At 39.7% G+C, this 19,711-nt stretch overlaps 2 long non-coding RNA genes across 2 annotated transcripts in view; both read left to right on the top strand.

Annotated features, from left to right (window-relative positions):
• LOC107128559 (uncharacterized) overlaps nt 1–19,711 on the top strand; it is a 294,024-nt gene that overhangs the window by 232,886 nt on the left and 41,427 nt on the right. The gene's annotated exons all lie outside the window — the stretch shown is intronic.
• Nucleotides 5,078–11,120, top strand: LOC141409382 (uncharacterized). The gene is made up of 3 exons (XR_012429860.1): nt 5,078–8,501; nt 9,122–9,197; nt 10,718–11,120. It is a non-coding gene; the product is annotated as an uncharacterized lncRNA (long non-coding RNA).

The following is a 19,711-nucleotide window of genomic DNA, read 5'->3' as shown; positions in this document are numbered from 1 at the left end:
ATGTACTTGTAGTAAACCATCATGGAAGCTACTGGCAACACGGGTCAACAATTTTGACCCCAGTGGGTGAAACTAGGTACCATCCAACCCTCAAAGCTGTAGGCCTTTCTCCATACTCAAACATATTTTGTGTCCTATTTTCTGAGCTCTCCCCTAGGATGAATTTGATCCTTGAATTTGTGCTGAGATCCCAGTGTGTTTCCGTGTGGTTCATGCCAAGCAAAGTGTTTACACTTAGAAAATAAAAAAAATTGGCCAGGTGCAGTGGCTCATGCCTGTAATCCCAGCACTTTGGGAGGCTGAGGCAGGAGGATCACTTGAGGTTGGGAGTTCAAGGCCAGCCTGATCAACGTGGAGAAACCCCATCTCTACCAAAAATACAAAATTAGCCAGGGGTGGTGGCATATGCCTGTAATACCAGCTACTTGGGAGGCTGAGGCAGGAGAATTGCTTGAATCTGGGAGGCAGAGGTTGCAGTGAGCTGAGATCACGCCATTGCACTCCAGCCTCGGCAACAAGAGCAAAACTCCGTCTCAAAATTAATTAATTAATTTAAAAAAATTAAAAAATCATAAATTTTGGATCCTAAAAGGCATATTGGAACCATTTCATGAACGGTGTCCTGCCTCATAAATTGCAGAAGATTTCTTCTCATTATCAACAAAGCTGTAAGGTCTCACATAACATGTTTTCAAAGTTTTAAAAATTGTGATAAAATTTGCCATTTGAACTATTTTTAACTGTACTGTTCAGTGGCATTAAGTACAGTCACACTGTTGTGCAGCCATCACTACAATCCATCTATCCCCAGAAATTTTTCATCTTCCCAACTAAAACTCTGTACACATTAAACAATAATGCCCCATTACTCCCTCCCCATAGACCCTCCAATCCCCCATTCTTCTTTCTGTCTATATGAATTCGGCTACTCTAAGTACCTGATACAAGTAGAATCATACAGTGTTTATCTTTTTGTGACTGGCTTATTTCACTTAGCCTAATATCCTGAAGGTTCATCCATGTAAGCAGCATGTGTCAGAATTTCCTTCCATTTTAGGGCTGAATAACATTTCATTGCGTGAATATACCACATTTTGTTTATCCATTCATCATTGGCTATTGTGAACAATGTTGCTATAGGCATGGGTGTACAAATACCTGTTCAAGTCCCTACTTTCAATTCTTTCATGTATGTACCTGGAAGTGGAATTGTTAGATCACATGATAATTCTGTTTTTCAATTTTTCAAGGAGCTAGCATACCATTTTACACAGCAGCTGTACCGTTTTACATTTTCTCCAGTAAAGTATAAGGTTTAGGCTTTTCTGTGTGTTGTTTTAAATAATAGCCATGCTAATGGGTGTGTAGCAGTATCTCATTGTGGTTTTGATTTGCATTTCCCTAATGATTAATAAGTTGAACATCTTTTTATGTGCTTATTGACCATTTCTATATCTTTTTTGGAGAAATTTCTATTCAACTCCTTTGCCCATTTTTTGCCTGGGCTGCTTGTCTTTTTGTTGTTTGATTTGCAAACTTTTTAAATCCTTGGACCTGTTATTCAAATGATGTATTTCAGAAAATTCTGATATATAAAACAGATTAAAATTGAAATCCTTCAAGTACAGGTGGGGAGGAAATGGAGCCTACCTGTTCATTCTTTACTTCCATGGCAGCCTCTAACAGGACTCCTTTATATGTCTAATGCTGTTTCTTAGCTCTTTGGAAAAACTACCGTGCCCTTGGCAGTTAGATGGGGATCCATGCTTCAAAATATTTGAAGGGACATAGATATGCACAAAGAAAGATTCACCTCTGTGTTTTGCCACCTTCAAATATTGACCATGGCTAGAGAAATGTGGTGCTTTTCACTGGAGTGTATGTTAGTGTTGTTTTGTCACTTAGTTCCCAAAGACACACTCAGCTATTGATCCTTCCACATATCAAGGGAAGCTCATAAATTATTGGGGAAATGTCAAGAAGAATGAAGAAAATGACAGAAAGTCTTCCAAATCCAGAGAAAGACATTATTTACAAATTCATATCCCCCACTATCAGGTAGATCCCCACAAGCAGTAGGAATTTGTAAGAACAAATAAGCCACTGATCATATTGCTATTTATCACAGTCACTCACTTCTGCTTCAGCCTTCAGACCTTGTTGAATCAGGAGAATTTTTTAAAGTGGGTGTTTGTAGGGTTTAAAGCATTCTTTTTTTAGTTTGAAAGTAAAGTTCTGAGAAGAATCTTATTATTTGGGGGGCTAAAAGCTGACCCTTAGCCCACTGGTTAAGATTCATCTCCCTTTTGGGAGTCTTACTCCTTGTTTCGGGTAACAAACCCTCAAGATTTTCATGTTTTCTTTGGTCTGTGCAGGTCCCTGCACTTCTGCCTCACTGGAATTCTGTACCCACTTGTCATCTTGAGAACCAAATTTCTTTTCATATCCAGACCACTTCTGTTTGTGACAAGTGGGAAGGCAACCAATAGCATAGCACTTTTACTTGCTTGAGTTCTGAACAATTGAGAAATTCGAAGGAATCTGAAGATGGAGTCTTATCACCTTTAGGCCAGGTGTGGTGGCTCACTCCTGTAATCCCAGGACTTTGAGAGGCCAAGGTGAGAAGATCACTTGAGCCCAGGAGTTCAAGAGCAGCCTGAGCAACATAGCGAGACTTTGTCTCTACAAAATTTTTAAAAAATCAACAAATAGCTGGGTGTTGTGGTGTGTATCTGTAAGTTCCAGATACTTGAGAGGCTGAGGCAGGAGGAGGATTGCTTGAACCTGGGAGGTTGAGGCGGTAGTGAGCCATGATTATGCCACTGTACTCCAGACTGGGCGACAGAGCAAGACCCTGTCTCAATAAAGTAAAATATCGCCTTTAATATTGGATAAAGGCTAGAGTGGGGACACAGTTTATATCAATGAGCAAACGGGCTTCCCAGTATGGTGGCCCTGTGTTAGAGAGACTTACCTCCTCTGTCACAAGCTATGCTGTACCACCACAGAACCCTCTTACAGGACCAGGCCCCTCTCACTGTTTGGCAGAAATCAGAACAGAACACAACTCCTCTGTAGTCAGCCATATCCCATGAAGAAGCAGTATGGTCAGAGCTATGCGTGCCCCAGTTCCTTGTTCTAAGCTAATCAACCAGGTAAATCACCCCAACCCCCTCCTCTTCATAAAAATATCACAGCCCCCACATGGAAAGAAACATGTAGAGTTGGGAAGAATAATCTACTGTAGGATTTCCCAGTTTATTTGTCTCTTAACCCACTGACCCATTGAGCCATCTCCATGAAGGGAGAAGATTAGCAGTTTATGAGGACAGTCTGACTCCCACCTTCGTGAAACCACTGGGATTGCTGATGGACAATATAGATGGTGATATTTGCAGAAGACTCTGAAATGTGCTTAAAGACTATTTTAATTAAATTAATATCAAGACTGTACCTTGTGTAAGGATGCAAATTTATCACCTACTCTATTTCCTTTCTCAAATAATGACCAGCTGAATTGTCATAAGTATGCTATCAGAGGATGTGCAGTGAGATCAAAGGATAACATTAGGACACTACGATAATAATGTGCATCAATAAGATACTACTCATTTGAATATAATCTTCTTTTATGACATTTGCAGGAGGACATTTAAATTCAAACTCCCTCATGCTTTTTAGTTAAAGTCCAGAGAAATGAAAGTCCAAATTTTTTACTTCCAAAGATTTTAAAGTTCAAAATAAAGTTTTCTTTCTCTTGGGAGTAAAAGTTCCAAAAAATTAAGGACCAAAATGTATCCTCCCTAGCTTCTTACTATGCTCAACCTTAATGAGAAAAGTTCTCAAGGCCTGTGCAGAGTTGGGGTTCTTCAGCAGCTTTAGTCTGTACTGTCTCTTACTGGAATGGATACAGTTCTTTCAGAGCCTCTGAGTGTGTATTGGTTCAATGCCAAGTCTCTGATGTTTCCTACAGTTCAAGGAATTAATAGAACCTACAAGATAATTGCATCACTGGCCCCACATATTCCCAATTAGAAAACAAACAAATAGGTGGTGGTAGTCCCTTCATGGCCCACATCGATCTCTGCCTCCTAGAATTCACTCCTTGTGAAATCCCTTCCCCTGGGTTTGGGCTGGACCTACTATCTTGCTTTTAACAAATAGAATATGATGAAATGGTGGTGTGTCACTTCTAGAATTAGTTTACCAAAGATTGTGACTTCCATGTTTGTAGCATTATCTTCTCTGGCTATTCTCAGTTGTTTGTGCTGATGAAGCCATCTGCTGTGTTGTGAGCTGCCCCATGGAGAGGCCCATGTGACAAGGAACTTGCCAGCAAGGGATGAGACTCAGTCTAACAGTCTTTGAGGAACTAAATTCTCCCAACAGTCATGTGAGTGAACTTGGAAGCAGATCCTCTCCTAATTGAGCCTTGAGATAACCATAGTCATGGCCAACATCTTGACTGCAGCCTGTGAAGGATTCTGAGACAGAGGATCCAACTAAGCTTCACCTAGATCCCTGACCTATAGAAACTGGGAGATAATAAATGTTTTCCATTTTACGCCACTGTGTTTTGGGATAGTTTGTTATGTAGCAACAGACAGATAATATGCAGGCCAATCCATAGTCCCTTGGGACGTTATCCCAGGTAAAATTTCATTATCCGTTTTCAGTACGCAGAATTGCTAAAAACTCAATATTATCTGAAGGAAAAATGACAGACAGAAGGAATCTTGATTTTAGCTGTGCCAGGGATGCCAGTCTACCCAAATGGCTGAAGTCCATGATCTGTGAACTTCAATTCAATTTGGAGAAATGTCTCACCAGGAATTTAATTTTAGCCTAATAAAAGCCAATTGCATAATTATATAAAACAGACTCTTGACCCAACATAAGCATCTATAGACTGCCAAGTTCAAAATATCCTGTTTATATATTGAAGTCCAAGACCTATAGCCCCTAGCCCCACCCAGAGATATTTCTGTTGTTATTTGACTGTGCTAATTCTAGTTCTTGTCTATTTCCCTGTATTCTTGGACCAATCCATCAGGTGTTTGGATTGAAGGAGGTCCAATAAATAACACCTTGAATTCCAAACCAACAGATATTTAAGAAAAATGAGCAAGACAAAGGGGAGATGAAAATAGCCCCTTTATTCCCAACTAAACTGATAAGAATGTAGTTTGTATCTGTGGATAAGTGAGCTTCCTAATACTGAAACCACCTTTGCAAAGATTTTGACAGTCAGAGAAATATAGCATGGCTGACTCTATCTTGCTTCTAGTCTCAGAGGCTGGCTATATTTACTCATTCCTGAGCGTTGGCCAAGCTAACCATGGGAGGAATTTAGTTTGTAGTTTAACCTTAAAGCAAGGATGATAATAAGCCTTTCCAAAAACTAAATCACCTTTGTAAAACTAATGAAATGCTACAAGGTTAGGATTATGAGAGAGGCCTGAATTCTTCTAAGTGTGGGCATAGTTAACCAATAATCAGCCATTGTTCCAGAGGTTACAAGATCCCCCATTTACTGCTGTGGATAATATCACTGTTATAGAACCTAAGATTGGCCTTTTGAGATGCCTTTTCAGACTTTTGCATTTCTGAGTGACCCAGAGGCAGTCCTATGGCCCCCTCCCAGAAGCCGATTCAGCACATGAGGACCATTCTCTCCACCCCTATGATGGCATACCCAATCAATCAGCAGCACCTATTTCCCAGTCCCCTGCCCATCAAACTCTCCTTGAAAAACCTTAGTATCCAAGCCATCAGCAAGGTTGATTTGTGTAATAACTGTCTCTCATGTGGCATCACTGGCCTCACATCAATTAAATTCTTTCTTTACTACAATGTCATAGTCTTGGTGAATTGCTTTTGTCTGTGCAGTGGGCAGGAAGAACCCATCAGGCAATTGTAACACTGTATCTCAGACTTGTTCACCCAGTCAGAGGTAGCACTAGACCATCACATTGCCCTTCCCATCCCCATGGATATTTATATATGTCTCTGTAAAAACTCTCTGCATGGAATAGCAGAGCAAGACACACACTCTGAGAACAGCCTTAGTCTCAAGGATGAGAGGAGATAAGGAGCTGTGACAAATGGAACAGGGACAGGTTTTTTGACCAGGCTCACCACTCAGATAAATCTCACCTCCCTGGGAAGAAATAAGTAAGGAGATAGAATCATGGAAAGCAATATCAGGAGTGAGGAAAAAGTGTTCTTTCCTGTCCCCATACCTTTCTTACGTTCCATCTCCTCCTGTGTCTCTATCTTTCTCTGCTTTTCATAATTATGAGAAAAGGCTGATCAAAACCCTACAAGGTAGTAATGCCTAGTTATCATTCAGAGTCCTTCAGGTCGAGTGTAAAATAAGAAGGAATTGCGTGACACTTAGAAATGGGGAAAGCCCGGAGGACTGTCTCTTGGCAAAACTGTTTAGTGATGATGTGATTTTGTGCCCTCTCACAAGTTCTTCCAGGGCCTGCTCCAACCCCCACTCCACCCCAACTCCAGAAGCCATTGCCTTCTTCACACCTACTCTCCATCAGTATGCTAACACCCAAATGCTCTGGCTCTATCAAAGTACATACCCAGCTCTCCTTCCTGATAAACCAATATATGCATAATCTTCTTTTGGGGGAAATACCTTTTAAACAGTAACTTTTGTGTCTTATTCCAAAGGAATTAATTTTTGTTGTGGGACTTTTCCTTGGTTCAGCTAAAGGGAGGGTCTTTGTCACATGGCCATGAAAATTTAGGCTCGCAGGTGATTTGATGGGTAAGTCACAGTTTTATTGGGTGAAAAGGGGAAAAAAAGGAAAACAGGGGCCCTCCACAAAGCCGGAGGCCCTGCTGTTGTGCTTCCCGCCTCCCAGTATGAATCCCAGGTTCCACCCAGGAAGAGGAGGGGCCAGGCTCCTCCCCACTGCAAATGGTGTGAACTTCTATGACTCCACCCCAGTGCACATTCCTCCCAGTGCACAGGCCAGTTGGAGTTTTGCCAGGGAGCCCTTCCCACCCGGCTGTCTCATTATGATACTATATGGCAAGCTGATGAGAAATTATACATGTAAACAATGACCTTCTGGTGAGGCTGGCCCTAGTTTATACTTAAAAATTTCTGAATTGTCTTATTGTCTGACTTAGTATCTTTGACTTGTAAAGCAGACCTCAGCCAGGATCCATGGAAAATTCCATTTTTTTTAAGAGAAAATAATTTCTTGTTGGGAAGGCCTGCAGTGTCTCACAGCCAAGAGGATTCAGATTTCGGTTCTCTGGGAAATTAACAAGGATGACAAACACTCCTGGAAGAGATGATAAATTGAGGAAGAGGGTGGCATTCTGTGTTGTGAATTTCATTTGGATGAACATATGATAATCCCTTTGTGTTATACAAAAAGATTTACTGCTATTTGATTGAAATTTAAAAATCTACAGCAGCTAGGTACCCTAGCTAGGATCTTCTGCTCCTCTAGAAAAGATCAACTCATATCTAAAATATTTTATCACTTCTTATGGGCCATGAGGGTGTTCACAGATAGCCATAGCAAATCTAATATTCTCAGGAAGAGACAGTTCTGACTGGTTTTGCTCTGTGTTCAGCCTTTTAATGTTTTTCAATTCTGAGAAGCACAGAGGTATTTTTGCACATTTCTAATAACACCTGGGCTCCGCTCTTCATGCATTATTTCTTATCAAATGCATTTGACTACAACACAATACAACGTTTACCCTTGGCCCCACTGTGACAGAATATTATGATCTTCGATACAGCTTACCTGGTGCCTGGAGATATTTGTTTTATGTGTGTGTTTGTGTTAAGGGATGGAGAGCTATGGTGCAAGGAGTCAGGGAACTAGCGAGGTTGAAATGACAAAAACTTGTTAGCTGCTGTTTTTTTTGTTTGTTTGTTTTGTTTTTTGGTTTTTGGTTTTTTTTTTTTTAATAATATGTTCAAGTAGCTTGGCCTGACAGTCAATTTCTGAAATACCTGGCAAAACCCATCCTCTCTCTTTTTCTTTTACATTCAGAACCAAATACAACTAGTTAGGCCTGGCTCTATACCAGAAAAATAAAGGTCTGCCTACAGAATGTGGGATCAGCCCCCAAATCTCCTTGTTTTGGAGGTGTAGCTCTTTTGTTTTTATTATTCTTTGAAATATGTAATTTAAGTATCTTGTCAAAATGTGTGTATATTATCTAGTGATGGGGTGAGTAATGCATTAAACTACCATCAGCAGGGTAGGAGATAGTTCAAGAGATTAAGCAAGCAGATAAGACCTTAAAGAGAATGTGATACATGCTTTGGTGGAAAGTGGCAAGAGAATCGTCTGGAAAGTGTAATTATAATGACTACTACCATTCCCATCACTACTATCCCTATTGCACAATCACTCTCTATTGATGATTAATATGTGTTTGGTGTTCTACAGACATTATTTCATTCCCTACAATAGCCCAGTGGAGTGGATACCACCATTATCTCAATTTTTCAGGTGAGAAAACAGGCTCAGAGAAAGCAAAGTAATTTACACAGTGTTTCTCAAATAGAAGGTATGACTTCTAGCCCAAGTCTCAAGTAGGAGGTAAGTACTCCTGTGGGGAAGCAATCTGATCAGTAGGCACGGAACAAACATTCCCTTCTAGATTATTTTGTTCATTTATGACTCAGCTTCCAGTCTTGGTTGGGAAAAACATGAACAAACTGAAAAACTCAAATGCTACAAGTCTCATCAATTTGGTGAGTGGGTTCAGGATTCACAGAGCCCGGGTTGGGTTGGGCACTTACACCAGAAAACCTTGTAAATCGTGGGAAAAAAACAAATATGATGATGCAAATGTAGAATTTCACTGTAAATATCTTAAATCCAAGCTGTAAGAGCTCCCTACTCTGTACCAGATCAATTAAGATTGTTTGCTAATTGCATGACTGAGGGTAAACCACTTCATCTCTTAAGTCTTAGTTTCTTCATCTGTAAAATGAAGTTAATAATACCTCTTAGAATTGTTGAAAGTATCAGTGTATGTGAAAGTGCTTTGTAAACTGTGCAGAAAGATACATAGATATGCAGATTATAACAGATGGGTCATAACAGAAATCCCATTTCTTTATCAGGTATATACTTTGTTGCTTGAATTCAATGAGTGACATCAAGGACTGAAAAGGAAAAGGATACCAGTAGCTCTCACAGGTCTTCCTGCTCTGTTTGGTTTATGCAAGTCTTTTTTTTTTTTTTTTTTTTTTTTTTTTTTTTTTTTTTTTGAGACAGCTTCTCCCTCTGTCACACGGGCTGGAGTGCAGTGGTGTAATCACAGCTCACTGCAGCCTGGACCTCCCGGCTCAAGCAATCCTCCCACACCAGCTGCACAAGTAGCTGGGACCACAGGCATGAACCACCCCACCCGGCTAATTTATTTTTATTTTTTGTAGAGACAGGGTCTCCCTATGTTGCCCAGGCTGGTCTTGAAATCCTGGGTTCAAGCAATCCTCCTGCCTCAGCCTCCCAAAGTGCTGGGATTATAGGCATGAGCCACCACACCCAGCCTATGCAAGTCTTTATATACTCTTAAGTGCAGACACTCATGTAAACTGGCTTGCGTTTGGTTTCTGATGGAAGCTTTGTTTCTCTGGAACATGCAAACATTATGAGTGGCTAAGGAAACTGCAGCAACACTATAGTTTGAATTGCTGGGGCTCAGAAAATAATGCCCCAGAATATGACACTTTGACATGCTGGACTAAAGAAGCAACCTCAAGGTCTCTCTCTGACCTTTCCCTGCCTCCCTGCCTCTCTGTCCTCTTTCCCAAAGCATTGGGAAGGACTCTGTCTGGACTTTCCTTAGCTGATTAAGAAAACTTCTTTCCAAAATTTGAAATGTAATTGTCTTAAGTCACCCTCCCTAGGAATCTTATCAAATAACCGGGAAAGATTAACCAAGTGAGAACAGAAGAGACTAGAGGCCATTATCCCACCCAGATAGACTTTTCATCTATTCTTTTGAGGGCAACTCTAAGAGATTAATCTGAGATTCCTTATAAAAATATTCCAGCAAAGCCAGCTAAAAAAAAGCCTATATGATCAATCACTATTCTTGCTGTACTTTGTGCAAATTATCAGGCCAAGTTTATGAAACTAATTTTATTTTTACAAACAAATTGGTCTTACTGTGATTATAGTTGTCAGAAATAGGGGAACTGGAGAGAGAAAATTATGTTTCAGAAGAAAACTATAGTGCACCTGTTATTAGATTCTATTCCTGTCCATTATTTTTGAGTTTTTATTATCTGGACTGAAATCTGAATTATTAGTTTGTTCTAATAATCTCACCATAAGTCCCCAAAGTAACATTTTCAATTTTTCTCTCACACTTCTGATTTGAAGTCACTAGAAATTAAAAAGTGCCTTTTGTTCCCTGAGGCCCACAAGCCAAAGCTGGTCAATTTGGCTTTAAAGAAAAATCACCACGACAGGTTCTATTTGGACAAACTTTGTGACATGGAAACTATAAACCAGAAAAATCTGTCAAATTGCCACCACCTGATTTTGCTCCAACTATAGATGCTTGAATCCCAAATCTAGCAATCTTCTCCACTGACTGCCCTCGAGATTCTAAATAAACTAGCTTATAGACTGCTGTAGACATTAACTGTTGTTTTTCTTCTGTTTCCATAAAAACGTGTCTTATTTTAAAAAACCTCTTTTCCTGTCAGGCCTCTGAGCCAAAGCCAAGCCATCGCATCCCCTGTGACTTGCACGTATAGGCCCAGATGGCCTGAAGTAACTGAAGAATCACAAAAGAAGTGAAAATGGCCTGCCCCTGCCTTAACTGATGACATTCCACCACAAAAGAAGTGAAAATGACTGGTCCTTGCCTTAAGTGATGACATTACCTTGTGAAATTCCCTTTCCTGGCTCATCCTGGCTCAAAAAGCTCCCCCACTGAGCACTTTGTGGCCTCCACTTCTGCCTGCCAGAGAACAACCCCCCTTTGACTGTAACTTTTCTTTACCTACCCAAATCCTATAAAACAGCCCCACCCTTATCTCCCTTTGCTGACTCTCTTTTCGGACTCAGCCTGCCTGCACCCAGGTGATTAAAAAGCTTTATTGCTCACACAAAGCCTGTTTGGTGGTCTCTTCACATGGACATGCATGACATTGCCTACACTATATAGAGATAAAACTTTTACGGGAGCCTAGAAAACACCACCTCCTGAATTGAGACACAACTGTTTAGTTAGATTGGCCTATTTCCAGCAATGTGAGATTGGTTTAAGGGGACCCTTTGCCATTTAGCTACTAACTCGATTTTTCTCTCTACAGCCACCAACTCAGCTTTAAATGTATGAAACTTCTAGGGAAGTTTCAGTTAGGGGAATGTTGGTGTTCAGAAAATGATACCCCAAAATATGGCACTTTCACATGCTAAACTAAAGCAGCAGCCTCAAGGTCTCTCTCTGACCTTTCCCTGTCTCCCTGTCTCTTTGATCCTCTTTTCCTGTTCTTCAGAGAGCGGTTCTGAGAGATTACCTGGGGGACTTCATCTGCATAATGAGACAAACTTTGTTTAGAGTGAAGTTTTGCCCCTCATCTTTCCATTGTTTCAGGCCATTGTTCTTTGGGCTTATTCATTTCCCCTGAAAATCATTTCCTTCTACATCTCCCTCTCCCCTTCCCCTATGAAGAAGGGTATATAAGCATGTGGACCTCCTGGGGTTATTGAGTAATCATTCTCATGTGATTCCTCCATGCTATGCACATTAAATAAATTTTGCATGCGTGTCTCTCCTATTAATCTGCTTTTTGTCAGTTCATTTTCAGCAAACCTTCAGTGAGTGAAGAGGAAGCTTTCCCGCCACCCCTACAGAATGCAGATCATTTATATTCCTCTCTGACACTAGTAGATGGAGGATGTCAGGGTTCTGTACATCAGAGATAGGGAGAAACTATGACTGATACTTATAAGCTGAGGGTCCAAGAGAAATATTTCTAACAGCCCAACAACTCTATAGGCACATTCATTTAGTTTCTGCATTGTGGTGAGATGACATACTCTTCCCAGTGCTGCCTCTGAGGTAATTTGGGAAGTGACTGACTACATTTGTCTTTGGTAACTCTAGCCCTCCGTTTTAAAAATAATAAATACCACTTATTGAGCATTTTCCATGTGCCAAGAAGTGTGTTATATGCTTTACCCAGGTATATATAATCACATGTAATGTTTATCACAAGTCTGATGGGCCATTTTCATTGAAAGCCTCCTGTGCTATGTACTTTCTCTACCTTACCTTATTTAATCTTCACAGTAACTTTATGAGATTGGTGTTACTATTGTTTCTATTTTATAGATAAGGTTACTAAGAGTCGGTGGAATTGTTGTAGGAGTTATTAAGAAATTATTTTAGGCAGATAGAGAGGAAAAGGGGTCCTTGGGAAGTTTTCGTTTTTTAAAGCATCTTTCATGTAAAGCCCCGGCTCTAGAGCCCAGCTGGCAACCTTTGATATGCAAATATAGGCTATTAGAAACTGGGTCCACCTAAACAGGGCAATTCCTGCAGCCTTCTTGCCCTTGCCTATAAGTGCCTGGCAACATGGCTGCCCCCGCATATCCCCACGTGTGTAGAACATCATGGCGCCCTGTATTTGCATATTAATAGGCTGGGGTGGGAGGGCCAGTTTTTTCGTGGGCTATGTGAATGACATGCCTGGTGAAACCAATCCCCTGAGCCCTGTGCAAATCAGATACTGCCTCCTCCGGCCTCTACATATACCTGGCTGCTTTTCTGCCCCACTTGGGGTCTCCTTTCTTGGCTTTGGAGCCCTCCTCCCTCTGTCTCTGTACAGGGGAGCTTCTTCTTTCTTTCTCTTCTCTTCTTTCTTGCCTGTTGAACTCTCTGCTCCTCAAAACCACTCCACATATGTCCATGTCGTTTTATCTAAACCAGCATGAGGACCAAGAAACCTGGTGTTCCTCCACTAATCCGAGCCAAATCAGAATGAAATGATTTGCTTAAGGTCACAAATGTAGAAAGCAGTAGAACTGAAATTTGTAATCTGGTTTTCAAGGAAGAAGTTGAGTCTTATTCATACTAAGATGTAGTGTTGGATTTAGGAAGATGGGGAGAAGAGAGAAATAGCTGGCTCAAGTGGAATTTTTTTTTTATCCAATCATTCATTCAACTCCTTTCTTCAAGTCATTCAGGCCAAAACTCTTGGAGTAATCATCATCATATCAGAGAATCTTTCAAAATAGATCGTATACAAAAGCCAACACTCCTCCACATGTTCACTGCCACCACCTTGGTCTATGCTACTATCATCTCTTATTTGGATGACGGCAACATCTTCCTTCTTTTGCTCTAGTCCTCTATGGCAGACATTGCTAACTGTCTATAAAAACCCATTTGACCCTTCTTCAAATAAATACACCTGAATGAACACCTGTCTGGCTGTACTACATTCCCTAGCCTTGATTGCTGTTAGATATGCCCATGCGACTAAGTTTTCATCAATAGAAGGTGAACAGAAATGACATGTGCCATTTCTGAGTCAGTGACTTGTGATATTTGGGCTTGCTTCCTCTATACCCTGTTATTCTTTCTGCTAGAACCTGGATATCTTGACAATATGGCTTTGACTTTGCAGACCATGACAAGGCCCTAGGTGATGGTCTTGGAAATAACTTGGAAATAATATGTGCCCATGAATCACCATGAGCAAGGGACCTTATCTATAGATTAGAACAGTTTGCATCAGGGCTGTTAAGTAAGAGAGAAAACAAACTCCTTTATTCTTAAGCTACCATAAGGTTGGGTCCTTTTGTGATAGCACCCTAACTTTACCCTAATTAATATACTCCATACAGTCTGTTCTCTACACAGCATTCAGAATAAACCATTTAAAAGCATGTCATATAATTTTGCTTCTTTACTTAAACCCCTCTAGTGGCTCCCTGTTCCTTATAATGTAAAAACCAAAGTCCATAGAATGGCATGTCCAAGTTCCTACACCTATATTACCTCTCTGACTCTTCCCCAGTCACTTTCCTGCTGGTCTCTTTTCTATCTTTGAACCTGTCAAACACATTCTCACCAAAGGGACTATGCCTGTATTGTTCCTTCTGCTGAGAAAATCTTCCACAGATAGCTGCATGGCTCATTCCCTCACTTCATTCAAGTCTTGCCTCAGTTACTGCCTTTGTAGAGAGGCTTTTCTGGACCATCCTATGTGAGGTAGGACCCCCATCACTAGCCGTTTACCAGCCTTAGTTTTTCTCATAGCACTTATCACTAGTTGACATATGTGTTTGTTTGTTACCTGCCTCCTCCATTTGGACTATATACTCCATAAAAATACAGAATTTGGTTCACTGCTATTTCCCCAGTGCCTAAAAGAATGCCTAGCATGGCTGGGCACAGTGACTCATGCCTGTAATCCCAGCTACTCAGGAGGCTGAGGCAGAAGAATCACTGGAACCCAGGAGGCAGAGGTTGCAGTGAGCCAAGACTGTGCCACTGCCCTCCAGCCTGGGCGACAGAGAGGGACTCCATCTCAAAAAAAAAAAAAAAAAAAAAAAAAAAAAAAAAAATGCCTAACGCATAGTAGGGGTTTGATAAATATTTGTTGAATGAATGACTTCATTTATTAATCTTCCATAATCCTTGAAGTCAGTGATTCTCAAACTTCATTGTGCCTAACAGTTACCTGAATGCTGTTTCCTGGGACTATATCTATTCAGATTCTGATTCAACTAATCTTGGGTGGGTCCCAGGAATTTACTTTTTTTAAACATGCACCCATCCATTGTAATCTTGATGCAAATGGTAAGGTGACACCTCTTTGAGAAACACTGCACTAGACTGTAAGCTTCATGAGGGTTTTCTCAATAATGTAGTTGCAATGCCTTGCATAGTGCTTCACCCATAGTAGATACTCATCAACAATTTTTTAAATGAATCAATGAACAAATAGTCATTGCAGTTTCTTAGTTTCCAGGCACTCTGTGAGATGATATCACCCTAGTGGAAGCACCTTAAACTTTACACTTATTTGTCCAACAATAGTCCCTGAGGCCTGGGAGTCTACTCAGTGCTGCTATAATGTGAACTAAGTCATCCTTTAAGACAGCACTTCTCAAATTTTAATAGGTACTGGAATCACCTGGGTATCTTGTTAAAATGCAAATTCTGATTCATTGGCCTGGGATATGCTTGGGATTCTGCATTTCTTACAAAATCGTAGGTGATGCCGTTGCTGCTAGCCCATCAACTGCACTTTGAGCAGCAAGGATTTAAGCTAAAAAAGTATAGTGGGCTTAGCTAGCCAGATGATTACTGCTTTCCTGGGGCTACTTGCTCCTCTGCTGCAGAGAAATATTTTTTTTTTGCCTAAGGCTCAATGGAAGCTGCCTAATTTTCAAGCTCTACCAACAACTATACATGTTTTAATTTAAAAGACCCTCAAACAATTAAGATAGAGCATCTAGGGCGACTGTAACATGGATGTAAATTATGTTGTTGTTTTTCTGAGGGAGACGGAATAATGTTTGTGTCTTAGTTTAATTAAAAAATGAAACAAAGGAGGCTTCATAGGTGACAGACAGATGCCTGAAAGTGCTACAGAGACTTTGGATGAAATAATTTTTGTTTACTGAGCAAGACTTAGGCACAGTACAACTCTTAATTTAGGCTACCTGTGTGGGATAACTTGATTGGGAGGATAATGCCTTCTTCACCTTTTCCAACCTTTCAAGAATCCTAAATTTCCCACTGTCTTCTGCTTATTTCGGCAAGACAAAAATAATTTTCACTGTCACTTAATTCTTTCGCCTTAATGCATTTAGATTCCAGAAGTTCGCTCAGACAATGTAAATGGCCCCACATTAGGAAAACATCAATTACTTTACAGTCATGAACACCTTAGGGCAGGGGCTTTTACCTCTAGGGCTTATTGTTCAGGCTTCAGGGAAACTTTGAACTCCCCCAAATTTCGTAAAAATTGTTTGTATATATGTGTGTTGTCTTTTTTTTTTTTTTTTTTTTTTCCAGGGAGGGAGTCCATAGCTTTTAGAAGATTCTCAGATGGGGTCTGTGATTCCCCATAGGTTAAAAATCTTCTTAGATATGCAGATAACAGAGATTAGGACAGGAGGTTTTGAATGGTGGGGTAGAGAAATATACAACACTTTATTTCAGTTTGTTTTGTTTTGCTTTACATTTCTTTCTGTCCATTAGATTATGTCCTCCTCGAGAGAAAGCCATATTCATCTGTTAATCTCTGATGCCCAGAATGGTGTCTAACACAGAAGAAAAGAAACATTCAATACGTGGTTTCAAAATAAGCAATGAAACTAGGTTAGGAAGGGACCTGGGAAATAGGACGAAAAGGGAACTCAAGAAGGAGGGATCATTGAAACACTGGGCTCTGGATAGCTAAGTGAGGGTGAGACGAACATGGACAGAGAAGACAGGACTGGAAAGGTACCCAGAGAATACTTCAGCAGGTTGATAATTTTTATAGGGCTCAACTGCATATATTCTTTTTTTGGGATCATTCTCAATGGGAGGTAAAATCCAAGTCTAACATCTCAGCTTTTTCCTTCTTGTTTCCTAGTTAAGATGTGCTGTTCAATCAATAAAACTGAATAATTTAAATTCAATATCCCTCTGTCACTATCAATAATATTTTTGTGAGTGATGTAGTACTATGGTAATTCAATTTGTTAGTCACTGCCACACTTTCACATGACAGTCTGCTGAAGCTGTAAACTTAATTTACTCTAGGCACTTGACACAAGTAACATTGATGGGTTTTATCTTTAAAAATATTGATTTCTTCCCGAAAAGATCTCCTCTATATTTGTGCTTATTGAATAAACAAGCACTTGTCTGGTTAAGAAAAATTTTTTTTAAGCTAAGGAAGCTTCCTCCTTGGTTTTAAGCAGCTCTTTGCTGAACAACTTAAAACTCAGAACCTTAGGGCTACGAGAGACCTGGAAATTTGTGTTGCCTTGTCTGTTTGACCATTTCTAGGGGCAGCTTTTTATCATCTAGGGTAGCAGAGTCCACTGCTAGATAGCTCTCATGGTTAGAAAGTTCTCCACAGTGAGAGAAAGCCTACTCTTCTGCAACTTTGACTCATTATTGGTTTTCCTGAGTGACATATTGTAAATCTGTTCACCAACTGCTTGCCGGGATTTTCATATATTTAAACACTGTTTGCATGTATATCCAAGATTTTTCTGGTCCAGGTTAAACATTCCTAGTACTTTCAACTTGTTTTCATTTTACAGGGTTTCTAGATCACCTCACAGTCATGATCATTCTCTGGTTGTACCTCAGTAGTTGACCTGTCTTTTAAAATGTACAATCCAGGCCAAACACAGTACTCCTGGTGAGTTCTAAATGGATTGAACTTCACATAGACTTTTTTTTTTAAATGATGCTGTCAAACCACTGTTCAGCTTCCTAAAAGTAAAATTAATGAACTATATATTGTCATTACTTGTCTCTCTTTGTTATTTGACTCCCTTTATTACATTAAATTATACATTTGACTCATTTTTCCATAATGAATATTTGCATGTGAATAAAATGACCAACTTAAAAGAAACAAATAAAAGTATGTATTCACTAACAGTTATAAATAAGTACATTTATAATCTCTCATTATACATGTTCCTCTCTTTCATAGAAAGCACTTATAAGTGTAATTGATTATATCTTTAAGCATCTTGGCATTCTCAGGTTTATAGATTAATTGGGGAAAACTGTCCATTTTAATAAGCTTTGGTTTTTTTGTCTCATTCTTTAAAATGTTTTTTATTATGGAAAACTTCAAACATTTACCAAAGTAGAAAACATGAACCCCCATGAACTCATCACCTAGGTTCAACAAATATCAGTTAATGACCAATCTTGTTTCATTTATATAACCTCACTCCCATACCCAGAATTACTTTGAAGCAAGTCCAAGGCATAATTTCATCTTAAATATTTTAGTATATATTTCTAAACGATATAAGCTCATTACAAAAATAATATTCACAATACCATTATCATGCCTAAAAAATTAACAGTTATCATCAAATAATATAGGCAGCATGTAAATTATCTTGACTTTCTCATAAATTTTCTTTTAAGTTTGTTTGAATAAAGATCCAAATAAGGTTCCTACATTGCAACATTGCAGTTAGAGAAGAGAGAGGAACCTAAAAATTAGATGAGACTTAAGAGGCATATAAACTCTCTCTCTCTCTTCTATCTCTCTCTATCTCTATATCTCTAACTTCCTCTATCTCTAGCTAACTCTATTTCTATTTATCTATCTCTCTATCTATCTTTATTTCTATCTCTCTCTCTTAGTCTGGATTTTGCTGATTGCATCCTAGTAGAATCACTTAAAATATTCCTTTACCCTCTATTTGCTAGAAATTGGTAATTAGAGTTAGACACTTGAATTCAGCTTTCATCTTTTCACAAGAATACTTGATAGGTGAGGTTATGTACTTCTATCAGACAGCATGTAATGTCTATTTGTCGCTCTTTTTGTGATGTCAGCAGCCACTGAGGCTGATTGCCTAGATCCACAGGGATTATGAGATGATGATATCCTAGTACTATCAAAACTTCTTCAGTTATTAGTTGGAATACCTTTATAAAGACAAACTTGCCCTTATCAGCTGTTTGGTTTTAGTGGAGTACACATCATACAAGAACGGCAGGATGAATTCTTCATTCTTTCTCTTTATAGTTTTTAAAATAACGAGTTGGTTCACTAGCATCTCCAACAGTGACCAGTGAGTTTTTTTTACTGTCATCAGTAACTCATACCTTTAATGAACTTTATGTGTTTCAGTCCATTGCAGTTATTATTTCTACTGATGATAAAATTGTTTCAACTTTGGTCACTTGGAGCCCCTTCATGTTGACTCTGTCTTGATAGCTTCCTTGCTATTGGGATTGTCAGTGTTTCTAGGTTTTTTCAGTGGACAGAACTAGGAATTTTTTTTTTTTTTTTTTTTTTTTTTTTTTAACAGGATCCTACTCCCCTCGCCCAGGCTGGAGTATAGTGACTGGATCACAGCTCACTGAAGCCTCAACTTCCCAGCTGAGGTGAATTCTCCCACCTCAGCCTCCTGAGTAGCTGGCACTACAGGTGTGTGCCACCACGCCCAGCTAATTTTTTGTACTTTTAGTAGAGACAGGGGGCAATTTTTTTGGTTTGTTTTGTTTTTTTTTTGAGATGGAGTCTTGCTGTGTCACCCAGGCTGAAATGCAGTGGCGCAATCTCGGTTCACTGCAACGTCCGCCTCCCGGGTTCAAGCAATTCTCCTGCCTTAGCTTCTGGAGTATCTGGGATTACAGGTGCCCGCCACAATGCCTGGCTAATTTTTGTATTTTTAGTAGAGGTGGGGTTTCACCATGTTGGTGAGGCTGATCTTGAACTCCTGACCTCAAGTGATATGCCCACCTCGGCCTCTCAAGTTTCTGGGATTACAGATGTGAGTCACCATGGCTGGCCAGAAATATTTTTAAAATGTAAAACACATCATGGGTTTTTAGGAGAGTTCTAACTCAAATTTAGGACTTCAGGGTTTTTACTTGATGCCATTGATCCAATGTCTGTGTATCCCTTTTTCTATGCTAAAAATCAATTAGAAGGCTAATGAAAACAGTTTAAGATTTTAAAAATTAATCCTGTCCT

This window comes from Macaca fascicularis, chromosome X (genome assembly GCF_037993035.2).
Source record: "Macaca fascicularis isolate 582-1 chromosome X, T2T-MFA8v1.1".
NCBI lineage: Eukaryota > Metazoa > Chordata > Mammalia > Primates > Cercopithecidae > Macaca > Macaca fascicularis.
This window is presented reverse-complemented; position numbering and strand designations above follow the sequence as displayed.